Here is a 12,854-nt window from a genome sequence, read left to right as displayed (position 1 = left end):
TGCATTCCATCTACAGTATTATTCTTCTCTTCTTTTCTCACACAGCATTGGGGAAATCCTTTTGAAGAATAAGCTACCAAGGGATATCTGGGTGAATATAGACACTTTCTGTGAAACTGCTTTGTGATAGGTATGTTTATTCATCTCACATAGATACAACTTTCTCTATATTATGTAGTTTGGAAACTCTGTCATGGAATGATCCACGAAGGGACATTCAGGAGCTCATTCAGGCCAATTGTGAAAAAGGAAATATACTCAGATAGAAACTGGAGAGAAATTTTTCGAGGAACTACTTTTTGACGTGTGCATTTCACTCATAGTTTTGTACCTCTCATATCATACAGCATCGGGGAAACCCTTTTGGAGAAGAAGGTATCAAGGTATATTCAGGTGCATATTGACGCCAATGGTGAAAAGGGAAATAGCCTCAGACAAAAACTGGAAAGAAACTTTCTGTAAAACTGCTCTCTGATATGTGTATTCATCTCACATAGATAAAGCTTACTTTACATTTTCCAACTTGGAAACTCTGTAATGGATGGATCCACGAGGAGACATTCGGGAGCACACTCAAGACTATGGTGAAAAGCAAATATCTTCAGATAAAAACTGCAAAGAAGGTTTCTGTGAATCTGCTTTTTGCTATGTTTATTCATCTCACATAGATAAAGCTTTCTTTACATTACATAGCTTGGAAACTCCGTCATGGATGGAACTGCAAAGGGAAATTCGGGAGCATATTCAGGACTATGATGAAAATGGAAATCTCTACAGATAAAAACCGGAAAGAAGGTTTCTGAGAACTGCTTTGTGATGTGTGCATTTAAATCTGGGAGTTATACCTCTTTTCTCATAAGGCAGTGTTTGAACAGATTTCCTGTAAAACCGAAAAAGTGATATTTCGGAGTGCATTGAAGACTATGGTGAAAAGCCAATTACCCTCCAATGAAATCCAGAAAGAAGCTTTCCAAGAATCTGGTCTCTGATATGTACATTCTTTTCACAGAGTTAAAGCTTACTGTACATTGCCCACTTTGGAAACTCTGTCTTTGAGAAATCTGTGAAGGGATATTTAGTGGCGCCCAGAGGCCTGTGGTGTGAAAGGAAATGTCTTCCGTTGAAAACTGGAGAGAAGCTTTATGAGCAAATGTTTTGTGATGTGTGTATTCATCTCATAGAGTTAAATCATCCTTTGTATTGAGCAGTTTGAAATCAACGTTTCTGTGGATTCTGAGAAAGGACATTTGGGAACACTCTTTAGAATATGCTTTAAAAGAAATACACTCCGATAAAAAGCAGAAGGAAGCTTTCTGTGAAACTGCTCTGTGTCATGTTAATTCCACTTGCACAGTTAAGCTTCTCTGATCTTAGAGCAGTATTCTAACACTGTGTTTAGTCTGCGAAGGGATATGCAGGAGTGCTTTAAGATTTATGGTTAAAGTGGAAATATCTACAGATAGAAACTGGAGAGAAGATTTCCGAGGAGCTGCTTTGTGACGTTTGCATTCCACTCACAGAGTTATACCTTTCTTCTCATAGAGGATTGGGGATTCTTTTTTGGATAAAAAGCTACCAACGGATATTTGGGACTATATGTACGGCTATGGTGAAAAAGGAAATATCCTCAGGCAAAAACTGGAAAGAAGCTTTCTGTGAAACTGCTTTGTGATAGATATGTTTATTCATCTCACATAGATAAAACTTTTTTCAATAACACAGTTTTGAAACGCCGTTTTGGATGGATTCGTGAAGGGTCATTCGGGAGCACATTCAGGCCTATGGTGAAAGAGGAAATATCTTCAGATAAAAGCTGGAGAGAAGCTTTCTGAGAAACTGCTTTGTGATGTGTGTATTCCTCTCATTGAGTTAAACCATTCTTTGCATTGAGCACTTTGAAATCACTGTTTCTGTGGAACCTGAGAAAGGACATTTGGGAATGCTCTCAAGAATATGCTGAAAAAGAAATACCCTCCGATAAAAAGGAAATATGTTTGGATAGAAACTGGAGAGAAGCTTCTGAAGAACTGCTTTGTGATGTTGCATTCCACTCACAGTGTTATACCTCTCTTCTCATACAGCTTCGGGGAAACACGTTTGGAGAAAAAGGTATCAAGTGATATTCGGGGGCATGCTGATGCCTATGGTGAAAAGGGAAATAGCCTCGGACAAAAACTGGAAAGAAGCTTTCTATGAATATGATCTGTGATATGTGTATTCATCTCACATAAGTAAAACTTTCTTAACATCACGCAGCTTGGAAACTCTGTCATGGATGAATCCATGAAGGGACATTCTGGAGCACATTCAGGACAATGCTGAAAAAGGAAATATCTTCAGATAAAACTGGAAAGACGTTTTCTGTGAATTCTACTTCTAAGGCACTGTTTGAACAGTGTTCCTGTAAAACTAAAAGTGATATTCGGAACACATTGAAGACTATGGCAAAAAGTGAAATGTCATACAATAAAACCCAGAAAGAAGCATTCCAAGAAACTGTTCTCTGACATGTCCATTCATTTCACAGAGTTAAAGTTTACTCTACATTTCCCAGTTTGGAAAGTCTGTTTTTGAGGATTCTGTGAAGGGATATTAAGTGGCGATCAGAGGGTTGTGGTGAGCAAGGAAATGTCTTCCATTGAAAACTGGAGAGAAGCTTTCTGAGCAACTGCTTTGTGATGTGTGTATTCATCTCATAGAGGTAAAGCACTCTTTGGATTGAGCAGTTTGAAATCACTGCTTCTATGGAGTTTGAGGAAGGACATTTGGGATCGCTCCTTAGCATATAGAGAAAGAAATATCCTCAGATAAAAAACAGAAGGAAGCTTTCTGTGAAACTGCTATGTGTTGTGTGCATTCCTCTCGCTCAGTTAAGCTTCTCTTTTCATTGAGCAGTTTTCTAACACTGTTTATGTTTAGTGTTTGAAGCGATATTTGGAAACGCTTTGAGACTTATTGTGAAAAAGGAAATATGTTCAGATAGAAACTGGAGAGAAGCTTTCAGAGAGCTGCTTTGTGACGTGTGCATTTCACTCACAGAGTTATACCTTTCTATTCATAGAGAATTTGGGAATCCCTTTTGGAAAAAAGCTACCAAGAGACATTTGGGAGTATATGTATGGTTATTGGAAAAAAGGAAATATTCTCAGACAAAAACTGGAAAGAAGCTTTGTGAAACTGCTTTGTGATATATATATTTATTCTCTCATATAGATAAAACTTTCTTTATATTATGCAGCTTGGAGACTCCGTCATGGATGGATCCGTGAAGGGAAATTCAGGAGCACATTCGGGCCAATGTTGAAAAAGGAAATATCTTCAGATAAAAACTGGAGAGAGGTTTTCTGAGAACCTACTTTGTGATGTGTGCATTCTACTCAGGGGTTATACCTCTTTTCCATAAGGCAGTGTATGAAACCATTCCTGTAAAACTGAAAAACTGATATTTCAAAGCGCATTGAAGACTATCGCAAAAAGTGAAATATCCTCAAATAAAACCCAGAAAGAAGTGTTCCAAGAAACTGCTCTCTGATATGTACATTCATTTCACAGAGTTAAAGGTTTCTCTATGTTGCTCAGTTTGGAAACTCTGTCTTTGAGGAATCTGCGAAGGGTTATTAAGTGGTGCCCGGAGTTCTGTGGTGAGCAAGGAAATGTCTTAAATTGAAAACTGGGGAGAAGCTTTCTGAGTAACTACTTTGTGATGTGTGGATTTTTTATCGAGTTAAATCATTCTTTGGATAGAGCAGTTTGGAATCCCTGTTTCTGTGGATGGATCCGCGAAGGAACATTCGGGAACACATGCAGGACTATGATGAAAAAGATAATATCTTTAGATAAAAACTGGAAAGAAGATTTCTGTGGATCTGCTTTCTGCAATGTTTATTCATTCTACATAGATAAAGTTTTCTCTACCTAATGCAGCTTGGAAATACTGTCATGGATGGATCGGCGAAGGCATATTCGGGAGCACATTCAGGACTATGGAGAAAATTGAAATAACTTCCCACAAAAACTGGAGAGAAACTTGCTGAGAAACTGCTTTGTGATGTGTGCATTCCACTCAAGGACTTATACCTCTTTTCTCTTAAGGCAGTATATGAACACTGTTCCTGTAAAACCGAAAAAGTGATATTTCAGAGGGCATTAAGGACTATGGTGAAAAGTGAATTATCCTGAAATAAAACCCAGAAAGAAGCATTCCAAGAAACAGCTCTCTGATATGTGTATTCATGTCACAGAGTTAAAACTTTCTCTACATTGCCCAATTTGGAAACTGAATCTTTGAGAAATCTGCAAAGGGGTATTAAGTGGCTCCTGGAGGCCTGTGGTGAGCAAGGAAATGTCTTCTGTTGAAAACTTTATGGAAGCTTTCTGAGCTACTATTTTGTGATGTGTATATTCGTCTCGTAGAGTTAAATCATTCTTTGGATTGAGCAGTTTGAAATCACTGTGTCTGTGGAACCTGAGAAAGGAAATTTGGGAACGCTATTTAGAATATGCTGAAAAAGAAATACTTTCAGAAAAAAAGCAGAAGGAAGCTTCTTGTGAAATTGCTCTGTGTCGTGTGAATTCCACTCGCCCAGTTAAGCTTCACTTCTCATTGAGTAGTTTCCTAACACTGTTTATGTTTAGCATGCATAGGGATATTCGGGAACACTTTGAGGCTTATAGTGAAAGAGGAAATATGTTCTGATAGAAAATGGAGAGAAGTTTTCCAAGGTGCTGGGCTGTGACGTGTGCATTCCACTCACAGTGCTATACCTCTATTCTAATACAGCATCTAGGAAAGCCTTCCTGTGAAACTGTTCTTAGATATGTGTATTCATCTCACATAGATAAATCTTTCTCTACATTTCGCAGCTTGGAAACTCTGTCATGGATGGATCTGTGAAGGGATATTTGGGAGCACATTCACGACTGTGGTGAAAAAGGAAATATCTTCAGATTAAAAATGGAAAGAAGCTTCACATAGATAAAAATTTCTTTATATTACGCAGTTTGGAAACTCCATCATGGACGGATCCACGACAGGATATTTGAAAGCACATTCAGTCCTATGGTGAAAAAGGAAATATATTCAGATTAAAACTGGAGAGAAGCTTTCTGAGAAACTGCTTTGTGATGTACGTATTCCACTCAGGGAGTTATACCTCTCTTCTCAAAAGGCAGTGTTTGAACACTGTTCCTGTAAAACGAAAAAGTGATATTTTGGAGCACATTGAAGACTATGGCGAAAAGTGATATATCCTCAAATAAAACCCAGAAAGAAGTGTACCAAGGAACTGCTCTCGGATATGAGCATTCATTTGACAGTGGTAGAGCTTACTCTACATTGCCCAGTGTGCAAATTCAGTCTTTCAGGAATCTGCAAAGAGATATTAAGTGGTGCTTGTTTGCCTGTGGTGGGCAAGGAAATGCCTTCTGATGAAAACTGGCGAGAAGCTTTCAGAGCAACTGCTTTGTGATGTGTGTATTCTTCTCATCGAGTTAAATCATTCTTTGGATTGAGCAGTTTGAATTCACTGCTTCTGTGGAATCTGAGGAGGGACATTTGGGAATGATCTTTAGAATATGGAGAAAGAAATATCCTCAGATAAATCAGAAGGAAGCTTTCTGTGAAACTGCTGTGTGTCGTGTGAATTCCTCTTGCTCAGTTAAGCTTCTCTTTCCATTGAGCATTTTTCTAACATTGTTCATGTTTACTGTACGAAGGGATATGTTGGAGCACTGTGAGGCTCATGGTGAAAAAGAAAATATCTTCAGATAGAAATTGGAGAGAAGCTTTCCATGGAACTGCTTTGTGACGTGTGCATTTCACTCACAGTGTTATTACTCTCTTCTCATACAGCATGGAGGAAATCCTTTCTGTGATAGTGCTCTGTGATATGTGTATTCATCTCATATAGATAAAGCTTTCTCTACACTACACAACTTGGAAACTGTGTTATGGATGAATCCGTGAAAAAATATTCGGGAGCACATTCAGGACTGCATTGAAAAAGGAAATATCTTCAAATGAAAACTGGAGAGAAACTTTCTGTGAATCTGCTTTTTCCTATGTTTATTCATCTCACATAGATAAAGCTTTCTTTACATTACGCCACTTGGAAACTCTGTCATGGACAGATCCACGAAGGGACATTCGGGAAGAGATTCATGACTATGGTGAAAAAGAAAATATGTTCAGATAAAAACTGGAAAGAAGTTTTCTGTGAATTTGCTTTTTGCTATGTTTATTCAACTCACATAGATAAAACTTTCTTTATATAAGCAGTTTGGAAACTGTATCATGGACGGATGCATGACGGGATATTCAAAAGCGCATTCAGGCCTATGGTGAAAAAGAAATATATTTAGAAAAAAACTGGAGAGAAGCTTTCTGAGAAACTGCTTTGTGATGTATGTATTCCACTCAGGGAGTTATACCTCTCTTCTCAAAAGGCAGTGTTTGAACACTGTTCCTGTAAAACGAAAAAGTGATATTTTGGAGCACATTGAAGACTATGGCGAAAAGTGATATATCCTCAAATAAAACCCAGAAAGAAGTGTACCAAGGAACTGCACTCAGATATGTGCAATCATTTCACAGAGGTAAAGCTTACTCTACATTCCCCAGTTTGGAAATTCTGTTTTTCAGGAGTCTGTAAAGGGACATTAAGTGGTGCCCGGACACCTGTGGTGAGCAAGGAAATGGCTTCCGATGAAAACTGGCGAGAAGCTTTCAGAGCAACTGCTTTGCGATGTGTGTATTCATCTCTTAGAATTAAATCATTCTTTGGATTAAGCAGTTTGAAATCACTGTTTCTGTGGAATCTGAGGAGGGACGTTTGGGAAACATCTTTAGAATATGGAGAAAGAAATATCTTCAGATAAAAACCAAAAGGAAGCTTTCTGTGAAACTGCTGTGTGTCATATGAATTCCTCTCTCGCTCAGTTAAGCTTTTCTTTCATTGAGCAGTTTTCTAACATTGTTCATGTTTAGTGTACGAAGGGATATATGGGAGCACTTTGAGGCTCATGGTGAAAAAGAAAATATGTTCTGATAGAAACTGGAGAGAAGCTTTATGCAGAATTGAATTGTGACGTGTGCATTACACTCACAGTGTTATACCCCTCTTTTCATACAGCATCGGGGAAACCAATTCTGTGATACTGTTCTGTGATATGTGCATTCATCTGAGATAGATAAAGCTTTCTCTACATTACTCAGCTTGGACACTCTGTCAGAGATGGATCCACGAAGGGACATTTGGGAGCACATTCAGTAATAAGATGACAAAGGAAATATCTTCAGATTAAAACTGGAAAGAAGCCTTCTGGAAGTCTGTATTTGCTATGTTTATTCACCTCACATAGATAAAGCTTTCTTTATATTACAGGGCTTGGAAACTCCGTCATGGACGGAACCATGAAGGGACCTTCGGGAACCCATTCAGGCCAATGGTGAAAAAGGAAATATCTTCATAAAAAAACGAAAGAGAAGTTTTCTGAGAAACTGCTTTGTGATGTGTGCATTCCACTCAGGGATTTACACCTCTTTTTGCATAAGGCAGCGTTTGAGCACCGTTCCTGTGAAAACGAAAAAGTCATATTTCAGAGTGCATTGAAGACTATGGCGAAAAGTGAACAATCCTCAAGTAAAACTCAGAAAGAAGCGTTCCATGAAACTGCTCTCTGATATGTACATTTACTTCACAGAATTAAAGCATACTCTACATTGCCCCATTTGCAAACTCTGGCTTTCAGGAATATGTGAAGGGATATTAAGTGGCACCCCAGAGGCCTGTGGTGAGCAAGGAAATGTCTTCCCATGAAAACTGGAGAGAAGCTTTCTGAGCAACTCCTTTCTGATGTATGTATTCATCTCATAGAGTTAAACCATTATTTGGATTGAGCAGTTTGAAATTACTGTTTCTGTGGTATCTCAGGAAGGACATTTGGGATCACTCTTTGGAAAATGGAGAAAGAAATATCCTCAGTTGAAAACCAGAAGGAAGCTTTCTGTGAAAGTGCTATGTGTCATGTGAATTCTCACTCAGTTAAGCTTCCCTTTTCATTGAAGAGTTTTCTAACACTGTTTAAGTTTAGCATGCGAAGGAATATTCGGAAGCACTTTGAGTCTTACAGTGAGAAAGGAAATATCTTCAGATAGAAACTGGAGAGAAGCTTTCCGAGGAACTGCTTTGTGACGTGTGCATTTCACTCACAGTATTATACATCTCTTCTCATACAGCATCGGGGAAACCCTTTTGGAGAATAAGGTACCAAGGGATATCTGGGAACTAATTGACGCCTATGGTGAAAAGGGAAACAACCTCAGACAAAAACTGGAAAGAAGCTTTCTATGAAACTGCTCTGTGATATGTGTATTCATCTCACATAGATAAAGCTTTCTTTACATTACGCAGCTTGCAAACTCTGTCATGGATGGATCGGTGAAGGGCCATTCGGAAGAACATTCTGGACTATGGTGAAAAAGGAAATATCTTCAGATAAAAACTGGAAAGAAGCTTTCTGAGAGTCTGCTTTTTGCTATGAGTATTCATCTCACATAGAGAAAGCTTTCTTTATATTACAGAGCTTGGAAACTCCGTCATGGACGGAACCATGAAGGGACATTCAGGAGCACATTCAGGGCAATGGTGAAAAAGGAAATATCTTCAGAAAAAAACAGGAGAGAAGTTTTCTGAGAATCTGCTTTCTGATGTGTGCATTCCACTCAGGGAGTTATGACTCCTTTCTCCTAAGGTAGTGTTTGAACACCATTCCTGTAAAACCGAAAATGCTATATATTGGAGTGCATTGAAACTATCGGGAAAAGTGAACTGACCTCAAATAAAACCCAGAAAGGAGTGTTCAAAGAAAATGCTTTCTGATATGTGCATTCACTGCACAAAGTTAAAGCTTACTCTACATGGCCTAGTTTGGAAACACTGTCTTTGAGGAATCTGTGAAGTTATATTAAGTGGCGCCTGGAGGCCTGTGGTAAGCAAGGATATATCTTCCATTGAAAAGTGGAGAGAAGCTTTCTGAGCAGCTGCTTTGTGATGTGTGGATTTATCTCATATAGTAAAATCAGTCTTTGGATTGAGCAGTTTGAAATCAATGTTTCTGTGGAATCAAAGGAAGGACATTTGGGAACGCTCCTTAGAATATGGAGAAAGAAATATCCTCTGATAAAAACCAGAAGGAAGCTTTCTGTGAAACTGTTATGTGTCGCGTGAATTCCTTTTGCTCAGTTAAGCTTCTCTTTTCATTGAGCACTTTTCTAACGCTCTTTATATTTAGCGTGTGAAGGGATATTCGTGAGTGCTTTGAGACTTATGGTGAAAAAGAAATATGTTCAGATAGAAACTGGAGAGAGTCTTTCCGAGGATCTGCTTTGTGACCTGTGCATTTCACTCACAGTGTTATAGCTCTCTTTTCTTTTTTTTTAAATTAATTTATTATTATTATACTTTAAGTTGTAGGGTACATGTGCATAACGTGCAGGTTTGTTACATATGTATACTTGTGCCATGTTGGTGTGCTGCACCCATCAACTCGTCATTTACATCAGGTATAACTCCCAATGCAATCCCTCCCCCCTCCCCCCTCCCCCCTCCCCATGATAGGCCCCTGTGTGTGATGTTCCCCTTCCTGAGTCCAAGTGATCTCATTGTTCAGTTCCCACCTATGAGTGAGAACATGCGGTGTTTGGTTTTCTGTTCTTGTGATAGTTTGCTAAGAATGATGGTTTCCAGCTGCATCCATGTCCCTACAAAGGACTCAAACTCATCCTTTTTGATGGCTGCATAGTATTCCATGGTGTATATGTGCCACATTTTCTTAATCCAATCTGTCACTGATGGACATTTGGGTTGATTCCAAGTCTTTGCTCTTGTGAATAGTGCTGCAATAAACATACGTGTGCATGTGTCTTTATAGCAGCATAATTTATAATCCTTTGGGTATATACCCAGTAATGGGATGGCTGGGTCATATGGTACATCTAGTTCTAGATCCTTGAGGAATCGCCATACTGTTTTCCATAATGGTTGAACTAGTTTACAATCCCACCAACAGTGTAAGGGTGTTCCTATTTCTCCACATCCTCTCCAGCACCTGTTGTTTCCTGACTTTTTAATGATCGCCATTCTAACTGGTGTGAGATGGTATCTCATTGTGGTTTTGATTTGCATTTCTCTGATGGCCAGTGATGATGAGCATTTTTTCATGTGTCTGTTGGCTGTATGAATGTCTTCTTCTCTTTTCATAAAGAATTTGGGAATCCCTTTTGGAGAAAATGATATCAAGGGACATTCAGGTGCATATGGTCGGCTATGGTGAGAAAGGAAATGTCCTTAGACAAAAACTGGAAAGAAGCTTTCTGTGAATCTGCTTTTTGCTATGTTTATTCATCTCACATAGATAAAGCTTTCTTTACATTACACAGCTTGGAAACTCTATCGTGGATGTATCCACAAAGGGACATTCGGGAGCACATTCAGGACTATTTTGAAAATGGAAATACATTCAGATAAAAACTGGACAGAAGCCTTCTGAGAAACTGCTTTGTGATGTGTACATTTCACTCAGGGAATTATACCTCTTTGCTCATAAGGCAGTGTTTTAACACGTTTCCTATAAAACCGAAAAAGTGATATTTCGGAGCGCATTGAAGACTATGGTGAAAATTGAACTAATAAAATCTGGAAAGAATCATTCCAAGAAGCTGCTCCCTGATGTGTGCATTCATTTCACGTAATTAAAGCTTATTCTACATTGACCAGTTTGGAAACTCTGTCTTTGAGGAATCTGCAAAGGGATATCAAGTGACGCCCGGAGGCCTGTGGTGAGCAAGGAAATATCTTCCATTGAAACATGGAGAGAAGCTTTCTGAGCAGCTGCTTTGTGATGTGTGGATTTAGCTCATAGAGTTAAATCATTCTTTGGATTGAGCAGTTTAAAATCACTGTTTCTGTGGAATCTGAGAAAGGACATTTGGGAACAGTTTTTTGAATATGCTGAAAAGGAAATACCCTCCGATAAAAACCAGAAGGAAGCTTTCTGTGAAACTGATCTCAGTCATGTGATTTCCACTCAGAGAGTTAAGCTTCTCTTTTCATTGAGCAGTTTTCTAACACTGTGTTTAGTCTGCGAATGGATATTCAGGAGCACTTTGAGGCTTATGGTGAAAATGGAAATATCTTCAGATAGATACTAGAGAGAAACTTTCTGAGAAGCTGCTTTGTGACGTTTGCATTCCACTCCCAGAGTTATACCTTTCTTCTTATAGAGGATTGGGGAATCCCTTTCGGAGGAAAAGCTACCAAGGGACATTCAAGAGTATATAGATGGCTTTTGTGAAAAACGAATTATCCTCAGACAAAAAAGGGAAAGAAGCTTTCTGGGAAAGTGCTTTGTGATAGATATGTTTATTCATCTCACATAGATAAAACTTTCTTTATATTGTGCAGTTTGGACACTCTGTCACAGACAGATCTGTAAAGGGACATTCGGGAGCACCTTCAGGCCAATGGTGAAAAAGGAAATATCTTCAGATAAAAACAGGAGAGAAACTCTGAGAAACTGCTTTGTAATGCGTGAATTCCACCCATGTATTTATACCTCTTTTTTCAAAAGGCAGTGTTTGAACACTGTTCCTGTAAAACCGAAATAGTTATATTTCAGAGTGCTTTAAAAACTATGGCCAAAAGTGAACTATTCTCAAATAAATCCCAGAAATAAGCATTCCAAGAAAATGCTCCCTTATATGTGCATTTATTTCACAGAGATAAAGCTGACTCTACGTTGCCCAGTATACCTCTTTTCTCATAAGGCAGTGTTTGAACACTGTTACTGTAAAACTGAAAAAGTGATATTTTGCCACGCATTGAAGAATATGATGAAAAGTGAAAATCCAGAAATAAAACCCAGAAAGAAGCATTGCAAGAAACTGCTTTCTGACGTGTGCATTCATTTCACAGTGTTAAATCTTACACTACATTGCCCAGTTTGGAAACTGTCTTTGAGGAATATGTGAAGGGATAATAAGTCACACCCGGAGGCTTGTGGTGAGAGAGGAAACGTCTTCTGATGAAAACTGGAGAGAAGCTTTTGGACCTACTGCTTTGTGATGTGTGTATTAATCTCATAGACTTAAATCATTCTTTGGATTGAGCTGTTGGAAATCACTGTTTCTGTGGAAGCTGAGAAAGGATATTTGGGAACACATTTAAGAATATGCTGAAAAAGTAATACCCATCGATAAAAAACAGAAGGAAACTTTCTGTGAAACTGCTCTAGGTCACGTGAATTCCACTTGCACAGTTAAGCTTCTGTGTTCATTGAGTAGTATTCTAACACTGTTTTAGGTTAGTCAGTTAAGGGATATTCGGGAACGCATTGAGACTTACGGTGAAAACGGAAATATCTTCAGATAGATACTGGAGAGAAGATTTCCGAGGAGCTGCTTTGTGACATTTGCATTCCACTCACGGAGTTATACTTTTCTTCTCACAGAGGATTGGGGAATCCCTTTTGGAGAACAAGAAACCATGGGACATTTGGAGAGTATATGGACGGCTATGGTGAAAAACGAAATATCCTCAGGCAAAACCTGGAAAGAAGCTTTCTGTGAAACTGCTTTGTAATAGATATGCCAATTCATCTCACAGATATAAAACTTTCTTTCTATTACGCAGTTTTGAAACTGCGTCTTGGACGAAGGGAGCACACTCAGGCCTGTGGGGAAATAGGAGATATCTTCAGACAAAAACTGGAGAGAAGCTTTCTGAGAAACTGCTTTGTGATGTGTGCCTTCCTCACAGGGAGTTATACCTCTTTTTTCATGAGGTAGTGTGTGAAAA

This window comes from Macaca fascicularis, chromosome 3, assembly GCF_037993035.2.
Source record: "Macaca fascicularis isolate 582-1 chromosome 3, T2T-MFA8v1.1".
NCBI classification, from domain to species: Eukaryota; Metazoa; Chordata; class Mammalia; order Primates; family Cercopithecidae; genus Macaca; species Macaca fascicularis.
Note: the sequence above shows the minus strand (reverse complement) of the source record.